The sequence below is a fragment of the Heptranchias perlo genome, chromosome 6 (assembly GCF_035084215.1).
Source record: "Heptranchias perlo isolate sHepPer1 chromosome 6, sHepPer1.hap1, whole genome shotgun sequence".
Taxonomy (NCBI): domain Eukaryota; kingdom Metazoa; phylum Chordata; class Chondrichthyes; order Hexanchiformes; family Hexanchidae; genus Heptranchias; species Heptranchias perlo.
The window spans coordinates 61,220,054-61,239,239 of record NC_090330.1 but is presented as its reverse complement, the minus strand read 5'-3'; the positions used below and the strand labels follow the sequence as shown (position 1 = coordinate 61,239,239).

The following is a 19,186-nucleotide window of genomic DNA, read 5'->3' as shown; positions in this document are numbered from 1 at the left end:
AGTCCTTTCATTGCGTATATTGTGTGTGATGTTTTTGAGATTTAGATTACGCTTGTGTGTCAGTGAGTAGAGGGACAAGACATAACAGGGCCAGGACAGTTTGAGTTGCCTCTATCTTCACATCTCCTACTCCCTCAATTGTACCATATGCAATTATGCCCAGGGGAGTCTCCTCAAAGGGTACCAATTGCTTTTAATGCCTGAGTCGTCCTCCGGTTTTGCTTTTCTGAATTTTATTATGGGCCACATTGTACAAGCCCTTTCTCCTCATAAAGGCTATGGGGTTGATATGAAAGAGCTTATATTCACTTTTGGCGGTGGTGGAAAATCTTACCATTGCCCCAATCTGGCAGGGTGTATAACGCAAGCCTGATCCGCAACTGCCAGTTTTCCGCACCCCCCAGGCCCTCCAGCCCCCCTCACTGCTGATGGTGAAAATTACCTCTGAAGAGTTCTGCTGCCCCCATGGGTCCAGCTAATGCCTCCTTTCCACAGGAATATTGAGGAATCTATTGTCCCTTGCAAAAACTGCAGTTGTCACCTCCCTGCCACATGTGCACACTGCAGACTGCCTGATGAGGCAGATGTCTCCTGGAGTGGGTTGGATGCTTGTCGTGGCATGAAAGTTTCATGCTTTGGTTTAGCCTTCTTCTAAAGGAAGAACCGTCCCTGATCCAGATGCTCTGTGCAGATTATTGGGTAGCATATGGTTAAACTCTGCAGCAGCCTGCCTTGTGAAGTGGAAGTAGCAAAGACAGGACTCCTCTGATACATCCAGGTGCAGATCCCAGCATGTGGGATGTGGCCAACTGCCTCAGGGGTCGTTGTACCAGCATTTGTTGTTCCCTTACAAACTCCTCTCCATCATTTCAATTAAGCAGCTCATTTGAAACCCCCAGAAGAATATCCATCCCCACCTCTTTGTCATGCCAAAGCCAGCAGGAACCAGGAATAATGAAAAAAAAGTATAGAGGGAGAAAAAAAACCCAAAATGGAGGCAAACCAACCAATCCACAGAGCAAAATGTAGCCAGGTACCTAAAAAAAAACCCTAAAAAGAAAAGAAACTTACCTTCTGATCTTGAGAGGCCAACTAAGCAAGTAGATAAGTAAGTAGGGCTCTTCCCACAGTGTAAGCCTCGCCCAAAGTTGGAAGATGGGGCAAAGGCCTAGTTTAAGTACGACTATGAAACCTGCACATGACCGAAGTGCAGATCTCAAAATAAACTCCAGAAGTGTCATTGGAAAACTGAGTACTGAGCACATCAAGTACATTTTCTGGCTCTTGCCCACTGTTAGCAAGACCATGCACTGTGTAGAGTCTCAGAAAATCCCCCTTTTAATGCTTGCTTGTATCATTTCTGATGCACTGCATTAGAACAATTTCATGATAAACATTGGACAGCCTGCAGTGAGGGTGGGAGACCACACAGTTTACATATGCAGCTATAAACAGCAATATCAGGGAATTAACAGGTGGGTGCAGATTCATGCAAAACCTTTAGTAACCCACAGCTAAACTCTGTATAGTGCATCTACAGCAGCTCCAAGGTTGCTATGTTACATGGAGAAAGTAGCAATTCAAGTGATCTGAAAATTACAAAGATACCCTGAAACTTTGATGTATACAGACAATAGGTCTGATAAGGATAGAACAAATTGACAATGAATAGCATTTTAAGTCACTTTCGTATTCATAAATAATGGAGATTGATTTTCAGTAAGAGAAGCCAGATATTCTGCTTTAAGTTGCTATAAATAAATAGTTTTAGTACAGAGGAATGAATGTGAGCCCCTCCAAAGATATTAGGCACTGTAACCTCATCATTATCTGGGGCTTGTGACAGTTAATCTTTGAGTTAAGGCTTATTGACATTTCCAGATGATAAAAATGGTGCTCTTGGGCTGGTTCAATTTTCCCAAATTTAGTAATTTATCAAATTTTATGTCTTTCTTGAAACAGGTGGCACTAATGTGAGCAGTCATATTAAATTCTCAACAAAAAGGTGCAATCTTGTCATTACAAGTAGAACCAAAGTCAGATCCGACTACAATTTTGAGTGTTAAGATCACCTTGATACATTCATTTATATTGTTTTTCAAAAAGTTGATGCTCTGATTCTATGGCCAAACTTATTTAGGGACTTTGACGAAGGTTCTGCTGTGCAAAAGGACACAATAGATTGAATTTTATTTTTGCCATGTGCCTTGTAGCTAATATTGATACTAATAGAGAATAGAAGCAATGTTTTATTTGCTGCTGAGATGTGGATCTATGAATTGGTAAATGAATATTGTATAGTAAAATAGAGAACAGTAGTACACATCTCTGGTACTGTCCCAAGTTGAGAGACTTCTTATAGAAGGTCCAGCAAGCCACAAATATTCAAATGCCCCAAGAACAATGTTTCCCTCAGGGTAGATTGCCTTTGGTCAAACAGCTGCAAATGATGAAACTTCTCAGTGAGAGATTGGGGAATTGGGAGGAGGCCACATGCCCACCAGCTGCCTTCAGTAGGCCTTCTGCTTCAGCTTCAACTACAAACAGGGCAAAGCCTGGAACATCTGGAGGTTTTTAGGCTATCCTTCCAACCACTTAGATGGAATAGCAAATCTGTCAAGCAAAAAAGAAAAGCAGTGTTAGATATGCAAAAATGCTTTTGAAAATAATATTGTTCTTCTTTATAGACAGTTTCAAAACACAAAACCTGCTTTTTAGCATTTGTTAAAGTCAGTAAAAATTTGAGAAATAGGTATACTTACATGTTTTTCTTTATTTGTAGGGCTTTCAGGATTATTTGGTTAACCGATTAACCAACTGGCAGAATTAATATCTGGTTCATGTACAATTGCCAACCAGTTAACCATCAGATACTTCAAAACACAAATCCTGGAGATCTGTCTCACTGTTTAAGATTAGAACCATATTTAAAATTTATACTATTGAATGATTTCTTTTCAGGGGGAAGTTACTGCAAAACTATAGTTTCACTTCCTAATTGTTTTTAATAAATATTTCTAATATTTTCAGATGAACACCTGTATTCCAACTATCCTGTAATCAGTCTGACAATGTGCTATTCTTCCTAATTCTAACTATGGCTAAACAGCTACTTTTCAATACCGTTATACAATTTTATATAAGCTACACATTGCATTTATTGTGTAATTAAAGAGGGTTTCACAACAGACCTATCTTTTCTAAATTAACTATTCAGTAATCATTGAAAAAATAGTAACTGGCTAAACATTTTATTGATTTTAAAACACTATTTTTATAAATTTAAATTTGTATGTTAGATACATATCACTGCTGGTTGGGTTGTGGCTTTTTAAATACTTTCTGCATTGCTCTCTGGTGAGGGGAGTCAATAGCATTTCTGATGGTCTAACAACATCTGTGAAGAGCAGTGTTAGGCACCACAAAAGAGTTGTTTATTGGGGACAATAAAAAATCTTAGTTTCTAACATAGATTTACAAACCCACACAAAAGGGAGGGTTTTCGATGCTGTCGAGAAAACAACAATAATAGTCATTAATTAGCCATGTCAGTAAATCCAATTAAGTTAAGCCAGGTTACACTTTCTGATTACTTAAGGGTTTACATACGTATTGACTATACACCAAGTTCAGAACTGGCACTAATGGGATGAATAATTTGCAAACTCAGGAAGAGGACAGTAACCTATCACCTGTCCCCGGCTACAGCCTTTTATCGCTAGCTTTCCTGCTCGGCAGCCGGCCAGCCTCTCAATCTGGCCGGCTGCCAGCGGGAGACAGAGTAAAATAATTCTAATGTGGTCCTGCCGTTCCCTCACCACCTCTCTGTAAATATTGGGGCCTATGAGTTAAAGACAGTTTCTCAGAGTGGTTGGAAGTGGGTAGTGATGTCCCACAGGGTTCTGTTCTGGTACGGCTTCTTTCACTGTTTACAACAATGATTTGGATATAATGCTAGAGGGAGTGGTGTCCAAATTTGCAGTTGAACTAAAGTTGCAAGAGATATTGATAAGATGGTGGAATGGGCAAAAAAGTGGAAGATGGAATTAAATGTTAATAAATGTAAGGTATTTTTGGGATTCTCTCCTCATATTCCCACCTTGCTTTCCTTGTCCCTTTCTTAATCTTTATTTTCTCATATTCTCTCTTATTGTTATCATTTTATCACACCAATAGGCCTTACGTGCCCTCCTCTTCAATTTTAGTTTGTTTCCTTCCTCTTTATTTATCCACAGCATTCTGAAACTTGAAATAGTCTTTTTTTAATAGTATATATTTATTTAGCAATTTTGCAATCTCCTTTAAAAAAAATCCCATTATTTATCTCCTATGTGCCAATTTCTTTTTCCAGCTTAGCTCAACTAGCTCACGCATTTTTCCCTTGTGGGAGATAATAATTGAAATGTGTCAAATGATAGCAGATGGCTCGAGACTAGAATTGTTCTCGCTGTGAAGGTCACAGTTACTCTTGAGTTTTTTTCATTACTGACTCCTTCCAATCACTTGGTGGTGATTTAATGAGTGTTACCCAAAGTAGAGTATCCATATGATAGTGGGTCAGCAGTCCGTTTTACATCTCTCCTGACTTTTATTTCCATTGACTTCAATGGAAATGGCACAATGTCAAGTTCTACCCCCAACAGTTGAAAAGACAACGACAATTCCACGGTATTGCTGACTTCTTCAAGGTCAGGGGTGCCATCAACTGAAATATGGAGGTAATGGAGCCAATCGTCAATTGCAAAGCCTTCCACTCAACCAACATGCAGGTGGTCTACAACACACAACAGAGTATCTTGCACAATCCCCTGGATCAACACAAGACTATTTCATAAGCCAGTTATTTCTGCCACATTTGAATGTGATGACCAACTCCAACTCACTTGAATGTGATGAGCTGCTCATGTATCAGCTTAGCTCAGTGGTAGTGCTCTTGCCTTTAAACCAGAAGGTTTTGGGTTCAAGCTCCACTCCAGGGTTTCAGAAAATAATCTAGATTCATACTTTAGTGCTCCACTGCTGAAGGTGCTGTCTTTTGGATGAGATGTTAAACTGAAGCCCCTTGTGCCTGTTACGGTGGACATAAAAAATCCACGGGACATTTGTTGAAGAAGTGCAAGGAGTTCTCCTGGTTTCCTGGCTAACATTTGTACCTCAACCATTACCATTAAAAAGCTGGTCATTCATCTCATTAATGTTTGCCGTGCACAATTTGGGTGCTGCATTTGTCCACAAAACAGCAGTGACTACACTTCATAAATAATTCATTGGCTGTGAAGCACTTTGGGGCATCATGAGGTTGCAACTTATTTCTTTCTTTCTCGAGGAATGTGATGTATGTGTTTCTCCTGGCATAGGGAGCCTTGGTCAACTCCCTGATACAGTGGTGCACAGCAAACTTGGAGATGCCGATGATGTCACGGCTGCAGCTAGGAACGTCCCCGTGGCATAAAAGTTAAGGCCCACAGTAACCTTGACAGCCACAGGCAGTGCTGCCCATGCCCTACTTTGGGCTCCAGTTGTGACTGTAGCAGGTGACAAAACTCGGTGACAGCTTCCTTGGTGAAGTGCAGGCGCCTCACATATTGCTCCTTGGTAAAGGTGAGGTATGAGAAGTGCTCCCCGATGATCCGCTGTGAGTATGGCTTCCTACGCAGTGCCCTTTACTTACCTCTTCTCCCAGCTGCTCCTGTTCTCTCCTGTCTTCTTGTCTGCTCCCCCTCCTCTAGCCCTAAAGGCAGATCTACCAGACCACACATGACTGAACTAAATTTCCAAAGCAGTCTAGCACCAGAACAAAGTTGTTCCCAGAAGTCAAAATAATTTGTGGAACAGAGAAAATAGCCAATCAAAGACCCAGGAGTTAATTAGCAGGAGCTTTTGGTGGAAGCTCAAATGGCCTCCATGCAGGCTCTGGGCTCCACCTTGGAGAGACAGATGTCTACCTTGGACAGATTGTGGACTGAATAGATAGGTTTCAAAGAGTCACTCATCTTCTACAGTCTGTTCTATCGTAGGTCAGTGAAAGTGATGAGCCCCAGCCCCACGGGAGTAGTTGTGGTGCAATAAGAGCAGTATGTGTTGCCCTCTCTCAAGATGTCAGCAGGTCTGCTCAACCAATACCCTCCATGGTGCCAGCAAGTAAGCTGGGCCAGACTGCCCTGGCAGCAGCCAAGGTGCAGAAGTCTGCAGCTGGGCCCTCACAGGCTCGAGCACCCAGAAGTCACTGGCCATGAGCATTTCAAGAGTCTCAATAAGAGCAAAAGCAGCTTTTCACCAGCTTTTCTGAGGCCACTAGGTAGGTGGCATAGAGTTAGCAAACCTTGCCATAAGAAAGGCACCATGGGTTGACTCTTAGGTGAGAAATGAATGGAAGGCAATTATTGTGTTGGGAATTAAATCAATCACCTTTATCATATTTGGCGCTTTGGTCTGCAATGTGGTTTTATAGCAGCTTCTGATCAGCCCATATGCATTATAGGCCAGTTTGTTTCTAATATAGGTTAAGGGTTTATTTCCTGTGTGTTAAGGTATTAAACAGTGGTAATCATGACTAAAGTTTGATTTGGTCTTAAAATTACAACCAGCAGTTATCACATTGCTGCTAAGAGGGAACTGTTGAGTTTCATAAATTAGGCAGCTTGCATGAACGATTCATCCACTGAGGGCTTAATGGTCCTCTTGGAAGAGATCTTGAAACATACCCCCATGACCGCTGCTGAATAAAAGATACGAGCACTGACATTCCTCCCAAATGCACCTGGGAAACGCTCAGCTCCCAGGTGCAAGAAAGAGACAAAGGGCTGGAGACCAGCAGTGTTGGTCTCTACCCCCTTTCGTGTTGTGCAGGGGCTTCCAGCGGGGCGATAGTATGCCTTTTAGCTATAATAGGCAAAGGACAAGCATGGAAATGAGATGGGGGAGGGCATTCTCTGGCCTCCTGCCTCAATTTCCTGAAGGTTCATCAGAAGGGTAATCAGGCACTAGGTTACCTGAAGAAGCTGTTGCAGGCCCTTGTGCCTGGCAGCCCCTCAGATCAGAGGGCCTGAGAGGAACAGGCAGCAAGGTGAAGAAGAACCAAAAAGATAAGTGGCCTTTTTTTCCCACAGGCACCCATCGGATTCTCAGGATTGAAGGCCTCCTTTGTGGTAGAAAGTTGTGGCTCTGAGATATAGTACAGCTGGTCTTCAAAACCACAGATCAACAGTAACACTGATGCTCTAACCAGTTTTGTCTGTAGGTTGACAATATTATTGGATGGTGCAAGCAATGGAATCATGTACATCTGAGGCTGTACTCCAGCACAGCTCCAATGCAACACCATGAAAATTGTTTGATTAAATTGTAACCCCCAGTAATAAATTGCCTCCTCTTTAAGCACATACAGTTGCTTCACACTTCAACACAACTTTTTTTTAGAAGTAAGAATTCCAGTTGAAACAAAAAGAGGGTGGATTTTTCTTTTTGCTGCCATGATGATTGATCTTCAGTTGTGACTTATGTCTGGCCCATGCCTGTTCTGCTGACCCTGATCGATTTCCCAGGATTAAGTTATTTTGAATAATTCTGGCAGGCTCTAGAAGTCTCTCCACCACTGCCAGGTTGCCTGCCTGGTGGAAGAGAAATTGCTGCAGCCTCTCTCACAACCTATTATGGCCAGCACTGCCAGCAGAAATGATAAAAACTAAACTTAGAAATTGTTTTGAAATTTATTGCTTTACAATTGCTTGCACTAAGCAGTGTAGTCCTTTAACTCTTAATCCTCCTCCCCTCCCACCTCTGTGGGCCATAGCAACCATGGACTTCAGGAATGTACTGCATTCCTAAAGCACAAATAATGGGGAATATATCACATAACAATTGTAATATGACTTACTATATTTAGTCGAACATATTGTACATAAAATCCTGGAAATTACATTGGCATGACTGTAAAGGATATTCATCCCCAAAATGCTTTATTATATCCAAATAGCTTCTCTTTCAACATCATTAGACTAGTATATTCTTGTCCTCTGTGAAAGATGACAGCAATTTTAATGTACTGATTTTTTAAATATTGCCCACTGAAAAAAGACAATTTTGAGAATCTGCCCATCTTGTAGTAATCTATTAGAAAGATGGCCATCACTCTGTCAATGACAAATGAAATATTTAACTTTTATTTAAAGTGAGGGGAAAGGCTTTTTATGGATTGGCTCGATGCCATAAATTTTGTACCATGAACTAATTTTCTTTTAAATCAAAGATGTCATCTGCAGCCGTTCGTTAATAACCATTTCTTCAAAGTTGGATTCACGATTTCATGAGCTCCATCTTAAAGAGTCCTTCTCTTTTCAGAAAATGTGCATTAAAATTCACAACAAACTAATTTACAGGTGCCCTTTGTTTTGATTCCTGTTGCTGTTTCATCTGAACATTTGCATATGTAGTTATATTGTCTCACAACAGTATAGTTACTGATAGCTTGGGTATAGATAATTAGTTATTGAATTTATGAATGTGAACTTAGCTGTAGATTGAAAAGTGGCTTTGTAGCTTTAAAAGAGAGGAGAAAGTTGTAAAATGTCTGCATTAAGTAAATCATCATTTATCAAATTCAGGTGCAATTTAAAAGTTATTTTCAAAGGAAAATATATTTTTTTTATTCGTTCGTGGGATGTGGGCGTCGCTGGCGAGGCCAGCATTTATTGCCCAACCCTAATTGCCCTTGAGAAGGTGGTGAGCCGCCTTCTTGAACCGCTGCAGTCCGTGTGGTGAAGGTTCTCCCACAGTGCTGTCAGGAAGGGAGTTCCAGGATTTTGACCCAGCGACGATGAAGGAACGGCATATATTTCCAAGTCGGGATGGTGTGTGACTTGGAGGGGAACGTGCAAGTGGTGTTGTTCCCATGTGCCTGCTGCTCTTGTCCTTCTAGGTGGTAGAGGTCACGGGTTTGGGAGGTGCTGTCGAAGAAGCCTTGGCGAGTTGCTGCAGTGCATCCTGTGGATGGTACACACTGCAGCCACAGTGTGCCGGTGGTGAAGGGAGTGAATGTTTAGGGTGGTGGGTGGGGTGCCAATCAAGCGGGCTGCTTTGTCCTGGATGGTGTCGAGCTTCATGAGTGTTGTTGGAGCTGCACTCATCCAGGCAAGTGGAGAGTATTCCATCACACTCCTGACTTGTGCCTTGTAGATGGTGGAAAGGCTTTGGGGAGTCAGGAGGTGAGTCACTCACCGCAGAATACCCAGCCTCTGACCTGCTCTTGTAGCCACAGTATTTATATGGCTGATCCAGTTAAGTTTCTGGTCAATGGTGACCCTCAGGATGTTGATGGTGGGGGATTTAGCAATGGTAATGCCGTTGAATGTCAAGGGGAGGTGGTTAGACTCTCTCTTGTTGGAGATGGTCATTGCCTGGCACTTGTCTGGCGCGAATGTTACTTGCCACTTATCAGCCCAAGCCTGGATGTTGTCCAGGTCTTGCTGTATGCAGGCTTGGACTGCTTCATTATTTGAGGGGTTGCGAATGGAACTGAACACTGTGCAATCATCAGCGAACATCCCCATTTCTGACCTTATGATGGAGGGAAGGTCATTGATGAAGCAGCTGAAGATGGTTGGGCCGAGGACATTGCCCTGAGGAACTCCTGCAACAATGTTCTGGGGCTGAGATGATTGGCCTCCAACAACCACTACCATCTTCCTTTGTGCTAGGTATGACTCCAGCCACTGGAGAGTTTTGCCCCTGATTCCCATTGACTTCAATTTTACGAGGGCTCCTTGATGCCACGGTTGGTCAAATGATGCCATGATGTCAAGGGCAGTCACTCTCACCTCACCTCTGGAATTCAGCTCTTTTGTCTATGTTTGGACCCAGGCTGTAATGAGATCTCGAGCCAAGTGGTCCTGGCGGAACCCAAACTGAGCATCGGTGAGCAGGTTATTGGTGAGTAAGTGCCGCTTGATAGCACTGTCGACAACACCTTCCATCATTTTGCTGATGATTGAGAGTAGGCTGATGGGGCGGTAATTGGCTGGATTGGATTTGTCCTGCTTTTTGTGGACAGGACATACCTGGGCAATTTTCCACATTGTCGGGTAGATGCCAGTGTTGTAGCTGTACTGGAACAGCTTGGCTAGATGCACAGCTAGTTCTGGAGCACAAGTCTTCAGCACTACATTCGGGATGTTGTCGGGGCCCATAGCCTTTGCTGTATCCAGTGCACTCGGCCGTTTCTTGATATCACGTGGAGTGAATCGAATTGGCTGAAGACTGGCTTCTGTGATGGTGGGGATATCGGGAGGAGGCCGAGATGGATCATCCACTTGGCACTTCTGGCTGAAGATGGTTGCAAATGCTTCAGCCTTGTCTTTTGGACTTATGTGCTGGACTCCACCATCATTGAGGATGGGGATGTTTACAGAGCCTCGTCTCCCATTAGTTGTTTAATTGTCCACCACCATTCATGACTGGATGTGGCAGGACTGCAGAGCTTTGATTTGATCTGTTGGTTGTGGAATCGCTTAGCTCTGTCTATAGCAGGTTGCTTCTGCTGTTTAGCATGCATATAGTCCTGAGTTGTAGCTTCACCAGGTTGGCACCTCATTTTTAGGTACGCCTGGTGCTGCTGCTGGCATGCTCTCCTTTGAACCAGGGTTGATCCCCTGGCTTGTTGGTAATGGGAGTGAGGAATATGCCGGGCCACGAGGTTACAGATTGTGGTGGAATACAATTCTGCTGCTGCTGTTGGCCCACAGCACCTCATGGATGCCTAGTTTTGAGCTGCTAGATCTGTTCTGAATCTATCCCATTTAGTACAGTGGTAGTGCCACACAACACATTGGATGGTGTCCTCAGTGTGAAGACGGGACATCGTGTCCACGAGGACTGTGCGGTGGTCACTCCTACCAATACTGTCATGGACAGATGCATTTGCGACAGGTAGATTGGTGAGGACGAGATCAAGTAGGTTTTTCCCTCGTGTTGGTTCGCTCACCACCTGCCGCAGGCCCAGTCTTGCATCTAAGTCCTTCAGGACTCAGCCAGCTCGGTCAGTAGTGGTGCTACCGAGCTACTCTTGGTGATGGACATTGAAGTCCCCCATCCAGAGTACATTCTGTGCCCTTGCTACCCTCAGTGCTTCCTCCAAGTGGTGTTCAACATGGAGGAGGACTGATTCATCAGCTGAGGGAGGGTGGTAGGTGGTAATCAGCAGGAGGTTTCCTTGCCCATGTTTGCCCTGATGCCATAAGATTTCATGGGGTCCTGAGTCAATGTTGAGGACTCTCAGGGCCACTCCCTCCTGACTGTATATCACTATACCGCCACCTCTGGTGTGTCTGTCCTGCCGGTGGGACAGGACATACCCAGGGATGGTGATGGAAGAGTCTGGGACGTTGGCTGAAAGGTTTGATTCTGTGAGTATGGCTGTGTCAGGCTGTTGCTTGACTAGTCTGTGGGACAGCTCTCCTAATTTTGGCACAAGTCCTCAGATGTTAGTGAGGAGGACTTTGCAGGGTCGACTGGGCTTGTTTTGCCTTAGTCGTGTCCGGTGCCTAGTGGTCCGTCCAGTTTTATTCTTATTATGACTTTTTTTAGCGAGATTTTGCAACTGAGCAGCTTGCTAGGCCATTTCAGAGGACAATTAAGAATCAACCACATTGCTGTGGGTCTGGAGTCACATATAGGCCAGACCGGGTGAGGACGGCAGGTTTCCTTCCCTAAAAGGCATTTATGAACCAGATGGGTTTTTACGACAATCCGGTAGTTTCATGGCCACCATTACTGATACTAGTATTTTAATTCCAGATTTTATTTTAATTATTTGAATTTAAATTCCCCAGCTGCCGCGGCGGGATTTGAACTCACGACTCTGGATTATTAGTCCAGGCTTCCAGATTACCACTCCAATAACATAAACACAATGCTACCGTACCCTCTAATCGGAAAATATGTTGGAAGATATTATTCCTTTTTAAAAGGAAAAGTAATCTTCAAATGGTTCCAAGTCAGTGAGTGTCCTTGACACCAATCCTATAAAGCAAATATGAACAAAGGGTACACATCCAAAATGTCAAAGTCTGTCTTTTCTCTTTACAGATGCTGACTGAAGTGATATGTGATTCCAGCATTTTGTGTTTTTATTTCAGTTTTCCAACATTTGCAGTTTTCCCTTTTATTTTCCCTTTTTATTAAACAAATAACAGGATGGATTAAAAAAAACCTTGCATCTATATATGGCCTCAGGAAATTAATCAAATTGATTAATTTCGAAGTGCAGATATGTGTTACATAGGCAAATTAGGCCGTCAATTTGTGCACGGAAATGAATATGAACATGAAATCATCCTTTAAGGTGACATGTTCTTGTGAACAGCTTTTTGGAAACAGATTCCATGGGTCATATATTCCTCTTCTTGCAGCTGGGCATAGAGGATCACCTGGATGGAGTGCAGAGAGGAAAAAACGGGAGAGGAGGATCATCTCACAAGGGGACCTGCCCAATTTTCTGACCACTTAAATTAAGGAGTGGAAAGTTAAGCTGGCTCTACTTCGGGGATGCGATCCTTCTTGCCCAGTTTTCTTTTATGCCCTATGCCCAGGTGATCCTCTGTGCCCAGGTGATCCTCTGTGCCCAGGTGATCCTCTATGCTCTGTGCCCAAGGTGATCCTCTATGCCCTGTGCCCAGGTGATCCTCTATGCCCTATGCTCAGTTGATCAGCAATGCCCTGTGCCCAGGTGATCATCCATGCCCTATGCTCAGGTGATCATCCATGCCCTGTGCCCAGGTGATCATCCATGCCCTATGCTCAGGTGATCCTCTATGCCCTGTGCCCAGGTGATCCTCTATGCCCTGTACCCAGGTGATCCTCCATGCCCTGAGCCCAGGTGATCCTCTGTGCCCTGAGCCCAGGTGATCCTCTGTGCCCTGAGCCCAGGTGATCCTCTGTGCCCTGAGCCCAGGTGATCCTCTGTGCCCTGTGCCCAAGATGATCCTTTATGCCCTCTGCCCAGGTGATCCTCTATGCCCTGTGCCCAAGATGATCCTTTATGCCCTTTGCCCAGGTGATCCTCTATGCCCTGTGCCCAAGATGATCCTTTATGCCCTATGCCCAGGTGATCCTCCATACCTCTGCTCAGGTGATCTTCTGTGCCCTCTGCCCAGGTGATCCTCTGTGCCCCATGCTCAGGTGATCCTCTATGCCCAAATGCAAGAAGAGGAAAATCTGCCCCTATAACTCCTAAAATGTTGCCCATAAGGAGCTCAATTAAAATCCAGTAAATTGTTTAAATGGTTACTTGATGCGATTAAAATGGGCGATACCTACCACAAAACATTGCGAAAGACATGGGCCTAAATTTTAACAATGAGGCAGGATCTCAGTGGGGGAAACCTGGAAAAAATTTTTGTCCGTGTTCCCGATCGATCGCGACTCAATTGAAGCTTCTGAGTTTCGCGTCTTCAGGCTGCGCAGCGGGCGTACGGCACACCCACATGACGCGATTTAAAGCCCACTATTTAAAGGGCCAATGCAACAATGCATTTTGAAGGAGAAAGGAGTAAAAAGCAGAATGGAAGGACATAGAGGAAAGGCAGCACTTAGATTCTCGGATGTCGTCCTGGAGATGCTACTGGCTACTGTGAGAAGCAGGAGGGAGGTGTTTTACCCACCTGACGGGAGGAAGAAACCTGGTTCTGCCACCAAGAAGGCGTGGCTGGAGGTGCAGAACAGGTCAGCAGCAGGAGCACCTGGTCTTGGCTGCAGTGCATGAAGCGATTCAGTGACCTAAATGATTCAAGACGGTTTCCTAAAACAATACGTCGTGGAACCAACGAGGGAGGAGGCTAGTTTAGATCTTGTCTTGTGTAATGAGACAGAGTTAATTAGTAATCTCATAGTAAAGGATTCTTTGGGGAAGAGTGATTATAATATGATAGAATATCTTTTGAGTTTGAGCGTGATGTACTTAAGTCCGAAACTACAGTTGTAAACTTAAATAAAGCCAATTACATAGGTATGAGGGGCGAGTTGGCTAAGGTAGATGGGGAAATTAGATTAAAAGATATGACGGTAGATAAGCAATGGTGAACATTTAAAGAAATATTTCATAATTCTCAACAAACACACATTCCATTGAGAAATAAAAACTCCACGGGAAAAGTGATCCATTCCTGGCTAACTAAAGAAGTTAAGGATAGTATTAGATTAAAAGAAGAGGCTTATAATGTAGCGAAGAAGAGTAGTAAACCTAAGGATTGGGAGAGTTTCAGAAACCTGCAAAGGATGACCAAAAAATTGATAGAAAGGGAGAAAATAGAGTATGAGAGTAAACTAACAAGAAATATAAAAACAGATTGTAAGAGTTTCTACAAGTATGTAAAAAGGAAGACAGTAGCGAAAGTAAACATGGGGCTCTTAGAGGCTGAGACAGGAGAAATTATAATGGGGAATAAGGAAATGGCAGAGACGTTAAACAAATATTTTTTAACTGTCTTCACAGTAGAAGACACAAAAAACATACCGGACGTAGTGGGGAACCAAGGGTCTAATGAGAGTGAGGAACTTAAAGTAAAAAATATCAGTGAAGAAAAAGTACTGGAGAAATTAATGGGACTAAAAGCCAACAAATCCCCTGGACCTGATGACCTATATCCCAGCATTCTAAAAGAGGTGGTTGCAGAGATGGCGGATGCATTGGTTGTGATCTTCCAAAATTCCCTAGATTCTAGAACGGTCCCTGTGGATTGAAAGGTAACAAATGTAACCCCGCTATTCAAGAAAGGAGGGAGAGAAAAAACAAGGAATTACAGGCCAGTTAGCCTAACATCAGTCGTCGGAAAAATGCTCGAATCCATTGTTAAGGAAGTGGTAACAGGGAATTTAGAAAATCATAATATGATTAGGCAGAGTCAACACTGTTTTATGAAAGGGAAATCATGTTTGATCAATCTATTAGAATTTTTTGAGGGTGTAACTAGCAGAGTAGATAAAGGGGAACCAGTGGATGTAGTATATTTGGATTTTCAAATAAGGTGCCACATAAAAGGTTGTTACGCTAGATAAGGGCTCATGGGGTTGGGGGTAATAAGAACATAAAAACATAAGAAATAGGAGCAGGAGTAGGCCATCTGGCCCCTCGAGCCTGCTCCACCATTCAACAAGATCATGGCTGATCTTCTACCTCAATGCCATTTTCCTGCACTATCCCCATATCCCTTGATGCCTTTAATATCTAGAAATCTATCGATCTCTGCTTTGAATGTACTCAATGACTGAGCCTCCACAGCCCTCTGGGGTAGAGAATTCCAAAGATTCACTACCCTCTGAGTGAAGAAATTTCTCCTCACCTCAGTCCTAAATGGCCTACCCCTTATTCTGAGATTGTGACCCCTGCTTCTAGACTCCCCAGCCAGGGGAAACATCCTCCCTGCATCTACCCTGTCGAGCCTTGTAAGAATTTTGTATGTTTCAATGAGATCACCTCTCATTCTTCTAAACTCTAAAGAATACAGACCTACTCTACTCAATCTCTCCTCATATGACAATCCCGCCATCCCAGGAATCAGTCTGGTGAACCTTCGTTGCACTCCATCTATGGCAAGTATATCCTTTCTTAGGTAAGGAGACCAAAATTGTACTCAAAATTACTCCTGTACTCAAATCCTCTTGTAATAAAGGCCAACATACCATTTGCCTTCCTATTGCTTGCTGCACCTGCATGTTAGTTTTCAGTGACTCACGTACAAGGTCACCCAGGTCCCTTTGAACATCAACATTTCCCAATCTCACACCATTTGAAAAATATTCTGCATTTCTGTTTTTCCTACCAAAGTGGATAACTTCCCATTTTTCCACATTATATTCCATCTGCCATGTTCTTGCCCACTCCCTTAGCCTGTCCATATCCCCTTGAAGCCTCTTTGCATCCTCCTCACAACTCACATTCCCACCTAGTTTTGTGACATCAGCAAACTTGGAAATATTACATTTGGTCCCCTCATCCAAACCATTGATATAGATTGTGAATAGGTGGGGCTCAAGCACTGATCCCTGCGGTACCCCACTAGTCACAGTTTGCCAACCTGAAAAAGTCCGGTTTATTCCTACTCTCTTTTCTGTCTGTTAACCACTTCTCAATCCATGCCAGTATATTACCCCCAATTCCATATGTTCTAACTTTGGTCATCAACCATCTGTGTGGGACCTTATCGAAAGCCTTCTGAAAATCCAAATACACCACATCCACTGGATCCCCCTTATCTATTCTACTAATTACATCCTCACAGAACTCCAATAGGTTTGTCAAACATGATTTCCCTTTCATAAATCCATGTTGACTCTGCCAAATCCTATTATTATTTTCTAAGTGTCCTGTTATCACATCTGATATAATAGATTCTAGAATTTTCCCTACTGCTGATGTCAGGCTAACAGGTCTGCAGTTCCCTCTTTTCTCCCTGCCTCCTTTCTTAAATGTTGGAATTACGTTTGCTACCCTCCAATCTGCAGGAACCATTCCAGAATCTATAGGATTTTGGAAGATGACCAATGATCTTATTGAATGGCGGAGCAGACTTGAGGGGCCGTATGGCCTATTCCTGCTCCTATTTCTAATGTTCTTATTTCTTATGTTCTAACCAGGTCAGGAAAAGTGAATACAATTACTGATTCACCTGCATTCTGTGGTGAACATTACCCCCCTCACACACTGCCCTGCAAAGCCTACTCCATCACATCACTCCTCACACCCACTTAAGACTCAGTGTCAAGTTACCTCCACTTTCTGTGCATTTCTTCACCTCCCCCCCACCGGCCAATTTGTGCACACACTTCTCCCACTCACCCCAATCCTGATGCAATGTGATCAATCTGTCTGATAGTCACCCTCTGATGCATCTCATTCAGTGTCATCCTGACCCAGGGCAATGCATCCATCGGGTGACTCCATCACCCTCACTCACTCACACATCTGTACTTTCTCCCCTTGTAGGAGAAGAGAGCACAAAATGCAAGGGAGAAGAGTCGGACTTGAGGGAGGTCTCCACAAATCATGGTTCCCATAGAAGCAGAGGAGGAGGCCTTGGAAATTAGCTGAACAGTGGAGTGCCTAGCCAACAGGGATTCTGAGCCTCGCACCCCGCAAATGTCTGGTGACAGAACTTTGATGTCCCTCACACACAACATGAAATAATGTTATCAGTGATTGACCTGTTACACACCGCAACATTACTTCTGCGATGAATTTTACTTTGCTGTATGTTCTCTTCCAGGACCATCAAGGAGTGAAGATGTAGACGAGGGTGATTCCTCAGTGGAGCTCCCAGCCTGAGGGCGCACTGTCACATCTTTATCGACACAGATACCACCATCGACACAGATACCACCATCACACGAGATGACACCACCCACCAGGTGCATGGTTCATACTCCTGTGACTCAGCCAACGTTGTCTACCTCATACGTTGCAGGAAAGGATGCCCCAGAGCATGGTACATTGGCGAGACCATGCAGACGCTGCGACAACGGATGAACGGACACCGCGCAACAATCGCCAAACAGGAGGGTTCCCTCCCAGTCGGGGAACACTTCAGCAGTCATGGACATTCATCCACCGACCTTCGGGTAAGCGTACTCCAAGGCGGCCTTCGAGACACACGACAACGCAAAATCGTCGAGCAGAAATTGATAGCCAAGTTCCGCACCCATGAGGACGGCCTCAACCGGGATCTTGGGTTCATGTCACGCTACACGTTACCCCACCAGCGAACAAATGTTATCTGTTTTTAATATAATGGGTCATTTGCTGGCTCTCTCTGCCTTCCGGATGTTTCTGCCTCTCTCTCTGTTTTTTTTTTCTCTGTTTTTTTTTCCCTGTTTGTTTTTTTATTGAATGTGTATTCGGAGGTTCTGCAGGTAACACCTCTCTGTCTGAACACGGTGATTGCCTTGGCAACGGGCAGTTGCAGGGGCAGTCTGTAAACACCATTTATTATTGTTCAATATGTATAAATGCGTAGGCTTCAAGGAGATCTTGAAACATTTGCCTGAGGAAGGAGAAAATCTCCGAAAGCTTGTGAATTTAAAATAAAATTGCTGGACTATAACTTGGTGTTGTAAAATTGTTTACAATTGTCAACCCCAGTCCATCACCGGCATCTCCACATCATGACATCTTTATAAGCCATGCACCAGTGCAGACACTCACAGCTCGGTGGGTCCTATTAGAGAGGTAGTTGGGTTTTCACCTGGTGAGTCACCACACACAAGTGAGCAAGAGCAGACACTGATAGCAGCGGCAGCGGTGGAGAGTCCGCGTCGGTGGGCGTCCTCCTCTCCAAGCTCTGCTCAGATTGGCTCAGATGTTGAACCCTGGGGGCCATCCTTGAAAAGGAGAATGATAGAGGTACAGATGCATCTTTGTGACGTACTGGAAGACTTGCCATGCTCAGTCTCTCCATTAACGCAGAGGATGGTGGAGTCCACCTCTAGCATTAGTGGACTGTGGCACAGATGAGTGCGGGAATGTCTGCGATGGAGGGAATGGCAGCCTCCATTGTGCTTCGTGCGCGACTAACAAATGAGTCCATTCAGGCCCTGGCAATGGCCATACAGACTCAGGGTGAACATTATGCTGCCGCCTTAAACAGGCAGACAAAAATATTAGCACTGGCCTTACAAGGCATCACACACATCCTCCAAACTGCTGTCCAGCAGAGTGCTAGGAATGATGGGGCCCTGGCCCAGGAGAGGGATGATGGCGAAAGGGGACATGGAAGTGGGGACTCCACTCAAAGCGTCCCCACGTCTCACTCGATGGCTCCCCCTCAACTGGCACCCGCAATGCTGCCTCCTCTCCAGATTGCCGAGTCTGCCCCAGCACAGGTGCAGGTGGAGCAGTCTTTGGCAGGGCCCTCACAGGCTCCAAAACCCAGAGGGCGTCGGCTGAAAGCATCTAGGCAGTCTGGGCGTGGACATGAGCAACCTGCCACTACCTCTGCTGAGCCACAGGGCATCCACCAGGCAGAAGCGGTAGGAAGAGGAAGTCTAAGGTTTTGTAATCACCAAGGATATGCACAAGGCTGTCTGACAGAATGTCATGTTTTTCATTTATATTTGGTTTTGGTTATTTACACATTAAATGTTATGATTCTCACCACCACTGCCACGTCTTGCCCATAGAGTCCCTTTTGTGAAAGTGCCC

The 19,186-nt window shown here is 44.2% G+C and overlaps 1 long non-coding RNA gene across 2 annotated transcripts in view; it reads left to right on the top strand.

Moving 5' to 3' along the window:
* LOC137322537 (uncharacterized) overlaps window positions 1-18,074 on the top strand; it is a 33,780-nt gene extending 15,706 nt beyond the window's left edge. For both annotated transcript variants that reach the window (XR_010963162.1, XR_010963161.1), the window contains exons 3-4: window positions 16,976-17,135; window positions 17,256-18,074. This is a non-coding gene — a long non-coding RNA (uncharacterized lncRNA). The remainder of the gene's footprint in view (window positions 1-16,975; window positions 17,136-17,255) is intronic.
* The last annotated feature ends 1,112 nt before the right edge of the window (window positions 18,075-19,186 follow it).